Genomic DNA, 10,969 nt, shown 5'->3' with positions numbered 1-10,969 from the left:
ATATATATATATATATATATATATATATATATATATATAGAGTGTAGAGAGAGAGAGAGAGAGAGAGAGAGAGAGAGAGAGAGAGAGAGAGAGATATGTATGTATGTGTGCATAAATTATTTTTATAAAAAAAATTGCCATGGCATTGCTATTACTCTCAACTGACGTGAGATTCCGGATAACACTGTGGATGATAACACTGGTGAACAACAATTTTGTCCCAAGGGTATTGATGAGTGCTCTAAATATACTTTCTCATGCTGAATCCAAATAGGGAATCAGATTTTTCCTATCAGGCTTAGTTTTCTTGTGACGCCGTGTTCATACATTCGTCATTTAGCATGATCACGGAATATGCAACTAATAATACATTAATTTTTCAATATTAAGCATAATTTTTTCTGTAAAATTAATGCATTTTGTTCCTTTGGAGGGAAAGATCTGATAATGTTGTCAGGATAAATTTGGTCAAAGCAGCAGTTTGTTTAGGTTGGAACATGTTTAGACCTGTTCCGTCATGAGCCAAGATTCTTTTTGTAGAACAGCCCAAAGTCAGTCTGCCTGCAGGTGCCACAGCGTTAACAGCTAGTGTGTGTTGCTCCTCTGTAAAGTATTATTTCTTGTTATTCTACACCAGGGTTGTGTTCCTCTAGATGCTTTTCCATGCTGCGGAACTGTTTCAATCATCCCAATTCCTTCTGCTGTGTTTGTGGTGAGCTAGCTTTTTAATCCCAGGACGGAACTTTACACCATTCGTAAAAGAATGCTGTGAACTTTATTTTGGATGTAAAGCGAGTGATCAAGACAAGAGTTGGGCCCCTTATATTTGTTGTGTGACATGTGCGAGACTATTCCTAGGATGGCTACACAGTTCACGTCACATACCACTTGTTGTTCCAGTGATTTGGAGGGAACCCAAATATCGCACAACAAATTGCTATCTCTGCCTTGTAAGTACAAAAGGGATCACCTAAAATACAGAGACTAGTGAAATGCCCTGATCTGCCATTTGCAATGAAACAGTTCCCCACAGAGCTGAACTTCATTTCATTATTATTTTTTTTTTCATTTCATTTTTAAAGGCTCCAACATGCTTGCATGCGTCGGCCTTGGTCACCTAATGGCGGCTTTCCACGCTGCACGATCCATTGCAGCCTCCCTGTTCAGTCCCTTAACCCTGAGGTCACACTTAATGACCTCGTCCCATGTCTTTCTCGGTCTACCCCACATAACCCCATCCCTAATATTAACACTTCTCACCTTCCTCACCCAATTATGATCCCCCATCCTCTCCACATGTCCAAACCATCTCAATCTACGTCTCCTCATCACAACACCAATACACTCCAGTTCCATCCTACCTCTCAACTCTTCCATCGTAAACCCAGCCCCCCCGGACCTTGCACGCAGGGACGCACTACATATCCACCTAATCATTGTCATTTCTGTACGTCTGAGCCGGCGAATATCCTCATCCTTTACTGCCCAGGTCTCACTACCATACAGCATTACACTCCGAACACATGCTGCATACAAAGACCCCTTAGCACGTAGGGAGAGCCCTCTCAATGTCAGAAGAGGAAAGAGCTCCCTGAACTTCTTCCAACCACTTCTCACCCTAGCCACATACAGTAGCTAGCTCCAGCCCCGCCTCCAGCACCACAAAACTCTTCCACGCACTCAAGAGATTCACCAGCAAGTTCAATCCTTTCACGCCTGACAATCTCCACCTGCTCTCCCCGACACACCGTATACATAAAATCAGCATTATCTCGCAGTCTACCTCTGATACCACTACATCTCTTGTGCACCCATTTCTCGCAAACACCGCACAAGATAGAATTACTTCCCACGCCCTTGTGGCAAACTGCACATGACCACTCTCTCTCGTCTTTGACAGTACCGCCACCAACCCTAGATATCATCACTTTTGTTTTATCTGCATTTACCCTTAAGCCCTTGTGCCCCATACCATCTCTCCACTTCCTAAACTTTTCCTCCGCCTCCCTTTCGTTCTCTGCAGTCAACATCAAATCATCAGCATACAACATCTCCCACGGGGGTCCGTTTCTAAAGTCACGTGAGAGGGCTTCAAGTACCATGATAAACAACATGGGAATCAAAACTGACCCCTGATACACACCAGCATTCACGGAAAACTCATCACTCAAATCTCCATTCACTCTTACCTGGGTGCGAGCACCCACATACATAGCCATAACCACCCTAACCAGCCACTCCTCCAAGCCAAGCTTTCTCATTGCCCACTTCATCACCTCTCTAGGGACTCTGTCAAAGGCCTTTTCCAAATCAACAAAAACAAAATACAGATCCCTTCTCCTACCAATATATTTTTCCTGAAGCTGTCGAACAATGAATATGGCATCAGTGGTCCCCATATACCTGGCATAAACCCAAACTGCATCTCATCAATATTCACTCTTTCTCTAATCATACCTTCTAAAACTCTCTCCATTACCTTCATTATCTGATCTAAAAGCTTTATACCTCTATAATTTCCTCTTTCCAGGGCATCACCCTTCCCTTTATACACATTTACAATTACACTCTTCAGCCAATCATCTGGGACAACACACTGATAAATAATCATATTTATCAGGTCAGTGACTAACCTCACCCCTCTATCTCCTGAGGCCTTCAACATTTCGGCAATCAACCCAGACACACCTGCTGCCTTCCCCACCTTCATCCTGCCTATTGCCTCACTCACAGTAGCAGCATCAATCAAAGGCCAAGGGCCAAACACTGGATCTGCCGGCTCCAAACCTTCTCTGCCCCAGTCAAACTCCTCATTCAACAACCGGCTATAATGCTTTCTCGATGCATCTTTAATATCCTCACTGTTCACCACTACCCTTCCTTCATCATTCTTCACAAACTGCTCAACTATAATATCCCGATTATCCCTCTTCATCTGATTTGCCACCTTAAATATCATATTTTTCCTTTCCCCATGATTTAGGTTATCAAGTAAAAGTCTCTGTGACTCAGACTTCGCCCTGTATACCTCTCTTCTAGCCCTTCGCTTGGCAGCCAAGTATTCCTCCTTGCTACCACCCTTCTTCCATTCCCGGAAAAGCCGTCTTTTCTCCTTAACTGCAGCTTCTACACCCTCATCCCACCACCAAGTTACTTTATGTCTCGGTGATCCTCTTGTCCAGCCGCATGTTACATCAGTAACTTTAAGTGATGAAAAATCAAACGAAGCTGGAGCATATCACGAGGAAAATGATGAAGAAATTTCTGATCCAAGACTCCAGGTTACCTGTTCTTCCAATGAACCACATTTACTGTCACAAGGAGATGTGAATTACCTTTTTCGTGACTTGAATTTATCTAAGAAGCAGACTGAACTTTTAGGTTCAAGATCAAAGGGTTGGAATTTACTGCACCGTGATACTATTTTTTTTTTTCCCGCAGCCACCATGATGATTTTTAAAATGCTTCTCTCAAGAGGATGGTAACTCACCCATGTGGGCTCTTGGTCATGAACATAATGTTGACAAATGGCGTATGTTCATTGAATGCCTAAAAGTCAGCTTGAAAGCGGTCCTTCTTCATAACGGAAATGAATTTCCTTCTGTACCTATTGCACACGCTGCAAGCATGAAAGAGTCATGCGACAACATAGAGTTGCTTTTAGAAAAAACTCAGTATCAGAAGTGTGAGTGGAATATCCGTGGAGATCTAAAGATCAGTGCACTTTTGCTAGAGTTGCTACTAAGTTCCACAAAGTACTGTTGCTTTTCATGTGAGTGGGACAGTAGGGACAAGCAAAAATACTACATTCAGAAGGATTGGCCAAAATTTACCTCACTTGTTCCGGCAAGAAAAATGTTGTGAACAGTTCACTTGTTGTCCCTGAGCAAGAGTAGCTTCCTCCTTTGCATATCATGCTTGGACTTATGAAAAGCTTTGTCAAAGGAATGGATAAATTGCAGCCTGGATGCACATACTTCAGAAATAAGTTTCCCCAGATCAGTGATGCCAAGATTAAAGAAGGTATTTTTGTAGGCTCTCAGATCTGAGAAGTGTTAAGAGATGAGACTTAAAGGAGGGCTGAGAAAGCTTTGTGGCAGAGTTTCAAAAGTGTCTGCATAAACTTCTGGGAAGTTTGCAACACCGAAAACTATCCTGAAATAATGTGTGACCCTCGTAAGTCTTACCAAGCAGTGGGATGCAGTATGTCATTAAAGATTCATATTTTAGACTCTCACTTGGACTTTTTTTCCAGAAAACACGAGTGCGGTGAGCGATGAACACGGTGAGTGTTTGCACCAGGCCATTTCTAAAATGAGAAGGCATTAGCAAGGCAATTGTCGCCCCAGTATGCTGGCTAACTACTGCTGGACTCTTAAGAGAGACATTCTTGAGGCAAAGGATCACAGAAAATCAAACAAAGTTGCTTTTTAAAGGACAAGTTTGTAGTTTTTTAATAAGTATGTAAATACATGTTTTTTTAAAATTAAATTTTACATATCACTCGAGATCCTTACCTGATAGAGAAAGTTTACAAACGTTTTTGGATTCAGCAATAAAAATGCTGTTAGAATCAGGCATCTTCATCCATAGGACAACATTTTTTGTTTTGTTTCCCATCGTAATTAGTTTTATAGTTGTCACGGCTTCCGCATTCTTTTCTTTTTTCTACGAATACTTTTCAGACTGATGTCATTCCTTCATTTCTTCAGCAGGTCACCTCAGAATTGGTACAACTATTTTTTGAGTAAATACCGCCTGATAGTTTATTTTTATTATTATTATTATTTTTTTTTTTTTTTTTTTTGGGGGGGGGGTTGTGGGTCTATTTCAGGGCTTTACGGGGTCAAATGTAAAATCATTCAAACACACACATTGTAATATCTTATTTCATGCACGTTTATAATCAACATTGTGCACATAAGTAAACTCTAAACCCCAAACCCCAACGTAAGCTGGACAGCTTATGTTAAAACCTTTGCTAAAAATGCTTCCACAAAATTGGGACTTATGTAGAGTTCGTGAGTTGTTCACTGACGAGCAGATGGCCACAATATACAAAAGTCATGTGCGTTCTCAGATCGAATACTGTTCACCACAGTGGAGTGCATGTGGAGCGGTTGCATTGAGGCAATTGGACAAAATTCAAAATAAAGCCATTAGATTAATCAATAATCCTGCCATTATGCAGGACTTTCCTCCAGTATCAGTACATAGAGATGTTGCTTCTTTAGCATTATTTAATAGATATTTTTACCGTAAGTGCTCTGACGAACCAGCTTTAATTGTGCCTCCCCTGCACATTTTCTCCTGAAATACTCGGGCAGCTGGAGCGCCCATGAACTCACACTCTCTCCCCCGCAATGCAGAACCTCTGCTTATCAAAATTCAAATATCCTCAGAACTATTACTCTCTGGAATTTGCTTCCTGGGAGTTGTTTCCCACATACATTTAATCCACTCAATTTTAAATCCAATTGTTATAAGTATTTTTTGAATGGAGGATGCCTTTAGGCGCATGGACATATTTTTTTCTCTTTGGTTTTCCTTCCTCCATTCATTATCTATATATATAAAAAGAACTACATCTAGAGTTTGATAATATACAGAAAAATGGACAGTATCATTTCTCTTACTTCAGGGGGGCAAAGGTCCCCATCACAAAGCATTGTTTATGCCTGTTGAACTGTGATGAACTAAAGTCAATTTACAAAATGCTACTATGCAACTCTTGCACCCTTGCATAATCGTCATTTCAACATATAAGTAAACGGCAGCTTTGTGTAAACTATCTTGCATTCTTAAGGAAATGTTGTTAGTTATCATTTCTAATGTTTCTATTCATATTACTACTCCTACTACTACTACTACTACTACGACTACGACTACTACTACTACTACTGCTACTACTACTACTACTACTACTACTACTACTATTATTATTATTAAAGCTTCATACATTGTTTTTGTCAGCATTACTATTGATCTCCACCCATTACCATAGGTGGAGATCTTTATTTCTCTCATTATTTATTATTATTATTATTATTATTATTATTATTATTATTATTATTATTATTATTATTATTATTTATTATTACTTCGCCACTTTTCGTCTCTGATTTTCACCGTACTAATTGAGGATGTACAGCACCGTGACCCTATTACACTGACTCAGTTTCAGTGAAATTGACCTACGTTTCAAGGTCACTGGTCCAAGAATCTCTAAAACCATGAATTTTCGACCATAATTTACTGCAAAACTAATACAGATACACGGATATGGAAGGAAATATCATGATAATATTATTTTCCAAACATTTGTATGGAAAAATACGAAATCCCAAAATATATAAATAAGGCACTACTTAGCCCTAAAAGTTTTATCTCGTCCTGGATCATGGCTGTATACTTTTGGTGGCAGTTTGATCCATGGTTTGTAAGTTATTACAAAAAACGTAAGTTGTGCCAGACAGCAATATTCTCATAGGTAATCAGTAACTGTCACTGACAGTTAATCATCGACAGTAGTTATTATTATTTCTCATTTTCAAATTGCGGTATTTCAAAAGCTATTTGGCCTAGAGCCTTCAAAATTGGTCAGCTTAGTCGGAGAGCTGTCCGCTTCTTTTGGCCAAATATGGTGGCAAACCATTAACAGGATTTCTGGATATTATCCAGAACACAGAGAAGTGAGTCAGCCAGGCTATCTCAAGAGCCGCTTAAGCTAGGAAGCTGAAATTTTACTACAATATAGCCTTAAGGTGGACGCAGTGTGAAAAAGAGTATGGTTGCAATCGGTTGATTATTCTCTGAGATTGCCCAAGGTAAAAAATTGGGACTTTTCAGGGTATTCCGGATGTCATCTAATATCCTATGGATTAAAGCTGGATTCACCAAACTCAGTGGACTTATAGACTGTGATGACCTAAGGTGACATGCACAAGATCAGTGACCTTGACCTCAAGGTCTTTTTAAAGCTTGGCTTCAAATAGGCAATGGTTGTGGTAAACTTCTCTTTATCAAATTTGTCCTTGAACAGTTTTACGGTGTTCTAGTTAAACGTCCCACATCCCTGTGGAAAGTTTTCTTAATTTTATTATTATTATTATTATTATTATAAATTATTATTATTGTTATTATTATTATTATAAATTATTATTATTATTATTATTATTATTATTATAATAATAATAATAATAATAATAATAATAATAATAATAATAGTTATTATTATTATTAGTTATTTTAAAATTTGGTTAAGGGCTTTATGTTGTTCAGCCTTCAAACTTGGTTAGATTAATCAGACAGCTGTCTGCTTTTATTTATTTATTTATTTATTTATTTTTTGGCCAAATATATATATTTTTTTTTTATGCGAGGAAGAAGGAACCAAAGGCCATGAGCCCGTAGTAACAGTTCCCTCCAAGAGAAAAACAAAATACAATATAGAGCCAAATTCAAGATCCGATCATTTTGAGATGCCTGGACACACTGCGTTTGAAAGACTGGAGATCATAGGCAGCAGGAAATACAGACAGAGGGAGACAGTTCCAGAGCTGACCTGTTGCATAAATGAAGGACTGGGAGTAACGGTTAACTCTTGCATTAGAGAGTTGGACAGAAAAAGGATGAGAGTTTGCTGCCAATCGGGTGCTACGCGCCCGTCGTAGAGGTGGAGGAATGCAAGCAGACAGTTCAGAGGAGCAGTGACCATTAAAGTAGCGATAGAAAAGAGATAAAGATGCATCAGTGCGGCGAAGAGACAGAGGTTGAAGGGAGTCAGTAAGAGGAGGAGAGTTAATGAGACGAAAAGCCTTTGACTCCACCCTATTGAGAAGAGCTGTATGTGGGGAGCCTCCCCACACATGAGAGTTGTACTCCACACAGGGGCCGATAAAACCCCTGTATAGAGTCAACAATTGTGCAGGGGTAAAGAAAGAGCGGAGTCGGCTTAGCACACCCAATCTCTTGGAAGTAGATTTTACAAGAGATGTAATATGATCTTTCCAAGATAAGTCCCGAGTAAATGAAACCCCAAGCATGTTCAAGGATGATGCAGGATTAAGCTGAATATTATTAAACATTAGTGGGTACAGTATACCTGTGGAAGATTTTGTCAGGTTGATAGGTGTAAGAACTGAGTCTTAGATGCATTAAAGACAACCATATTATTTTTACCCCAGTCAGAGATACGAGCCAAATCAGACATTAGGTGTGCCACAGCCTCATCCCTTGCTTGTTGAAGTAACTGTTGAGATGGGCGTTGCGGGAACCGAATGGAAAGGTGAAGGGTGGAGTCGTCAGCGTATAAGTGGATAGGGTTAGATGTACAGCTTAGAAGATCATTGATGAATAAAAGGAAGAGAGTTGGTGATAGGACAGAGCCCTGAGGAACACCACTGTTGATAGATCTATGAGAAGAAAGATGGCCGTCTACAACAGCGGCTATAGAACGACCAGAAAGGAAGCTAGCGATGAAGGCACAGATAGAAGGATAGAAACTGTAGGAGGGCAGTTTGGAAATTAAAGATTTATGCCAGACTCGATCGAAAGCCTTTGAGATGTCAAGTGCAATGGCAAAGCTTTCGCCAAAGTCCCGAAAGGAGGATGACCAGGAGTCTGAAAGGCAGGTGAGAAGATCGCCAGTGGAGCGTCCCTGACGGAACCCATACTGACGATCGGAAAGAAGGTTGTGATAGGAAAGATGCCTTAAAATTTTTCTATTAAGAATTGACTCGAAAACTTTTGAAATACAGGATGTTAAAGCAATTGGACGATAGTTGGAGGGTTGGGAGTGGTCACCCTTCTTTGGGACTGGCTGAATGAGAGCAAACTTCCAGCAAGAAGGAAAGGTACAAGTTGACAGACAAAGGCGAAAGAGTTTGCCTAGGCAGGGTGTAAGCACAGAAGCACAGTTCTTGAGAACAACAGGAGGGACCCCATCAGGCCCATATGCCTTGTTAGTACTGAGGCCAGTGATGGCAGAAAATACATCAACTGAAGAAATTTTAATGTCAGCCATGAGAAGTCAGAGGGGGGAAGTGATGGAGGAACAGCACCGGAATCGTCTAAGGTAGAATTGGAGGAGAAAGTCTGTGCGAAGAGATCTGCTTTATCAGTAGAAGAAATAGCTACAGAACCATCAGAGTAGAAAAGAGGAGAGAAGGATGATGAGGTAAAGTTGTTAGAAAGATTTTTGGCAAGATGCCAGAAGGAGCGGGAAGAATTCGAGTCGGAGAGTTGAGAGTATTTAGTATGGATGAAATTATTTTTAGTAGAGCGAGGAACAGACTTAGCACGATTCCGGGCAGAAACGTAAAGATGATGTGATTCAGGGGTGGGTTGGCTCCGGTACCTTTTGTAGGCCCTCTCCTTGTTGCGGACAGCATTAGAACAAGCATGATTAAACCAAGGCTTTCTTGCATTAGTCAAAGGATATGAGAAAGGAATGTATGCTTCCATGCCCGAGAGAATAACCTCCGTAATGCGCAAGGCACACTCAGATGGCTCACGGCCATGGAAGCAATAATCATTCCAGGGAAAATCAAAGAAGTACTGCCTGAGGGCCTCCCAGTCCGCGGCTCCAAAATGCCACAGACGACGTTTCACTGGAGGGTCCACAGGCCGTACCAGAGTGATAGGACAGGTTAAGGTAATAAGGTTGTGATCGGAGGAGCCCAACGGAGAGAAAAGATTAACAGAGTAAGCAGAAGGATTAGTTGTGAGGAAGAGGTCAAGTATGTTGGAGCTCTCTCCAAGGCGGTCAGGGATACGGGTAGGGTGCTGTACAAGCTGCTCTAGGTCATTAAGGATAGAAAAGATGTTGGCTTGTTCACCAGGTGGATCCGTGAAAGGAGAGGAGAGCCAAAGGTAGGAACATTGAAATCTCCTTGAATGGAGATTTCAGAGAAAGGAGAAATGGATAGAATGTGTTCCATCGTAGAAGTAAGATAGTCGAAGAATTTTTGATAGTCAGTAGAATTAGGGGATAAGTAAACAGCACAGATATATTTAGTCAGAGAATGACAGGAAAGCCGAAGCCAGAGTGTGGAGAATTCAGAAGAATCAAGTTCAGGAACACGAGAGCAAGATAAGTCGTTGCGTATATATACACAACAGCCACCTTTGGCTTTGAAATGAGTATAGAGAAGGTAGGAGGATACAGAAAAGGGTTTGCTGTCAGTTGCCTCAGACAGCTGAGTCTCCGTTAGAAAAAGAAGATGAGGTTTAGAGGAGGAGAGGTGGTGCTCAACAGAGCGAAAGTTAGAGGAAAGGCCGCGAATGTTGCAGAAATGAAGAAGAAGAGAGTCAGACCGTGGTTCCAGGCACCTTGAGTCGTCACCGGGAGACGGGCAGATGGTGGGGGCATTTATGGTCCCCCCCCCTGGGGACTCCGAGGCTTGATAAGACGACGCCATTTTGGTAAATTTTGAATAGGAAGTGTAGTGTGTACTGTGCATGTAGTTTGGTGAAGATAGTTAGAGAAATTTGTACTGGAGAGCATGCTGGCCTACTCTCTGTGTAACTGAGACACTGAAAAAGTTCAGCAAAGGGGGATGGTCAGGAACTAGTCCTGAGGGCTGATGAAACGGGAGCTCCAGCACTCCCTGTCATCAGCTTTCCATCCACCTCGGGAGTACTGCCCTGCTCGACTGGTGCTACAGTCTACTCCTCCAAAATATGGTGGCAATCTGTCAACTAAATCTCCAGATTTTATCCGGAACACGGAGAAGTGAGTCAGCCACCCAATGTCAAAAACCGCTTAAGCTAGGAAGCTGAAATTTTACTACAACATAGCCGTAAGGTGGACACAGTGCGGAAAGGAGTATGGTTCTAATCGGTTGATTATTCTCTGAGACTGTTTGGGGTAAAAAATTGGGACTTTTCCGGATGTGCCAGATCCCACATAATTTTCCATGAAGGACTAAAGATGGAGCCACTATATTTGGTGGACTTACAGGCTGTG

This window comes from Coenobita brevimanus, chromosome 51 (genome assembly GCF_032717465.1).
Source record: "Coenobita brevimanus isolate Jiangsu-jjx chromosome 51, ASM3271746v2, whole genome shotgun sequence".
Taxonomy (NCBI): Eukaryota; Metazoa; Arthropoda; class Malacostraca; order Decapoda; family Coenobitidae; genus Coenobita; species Coenobita brevimanus.
This window is presented reverse-complemented; position numbering follows the sequence as displayed.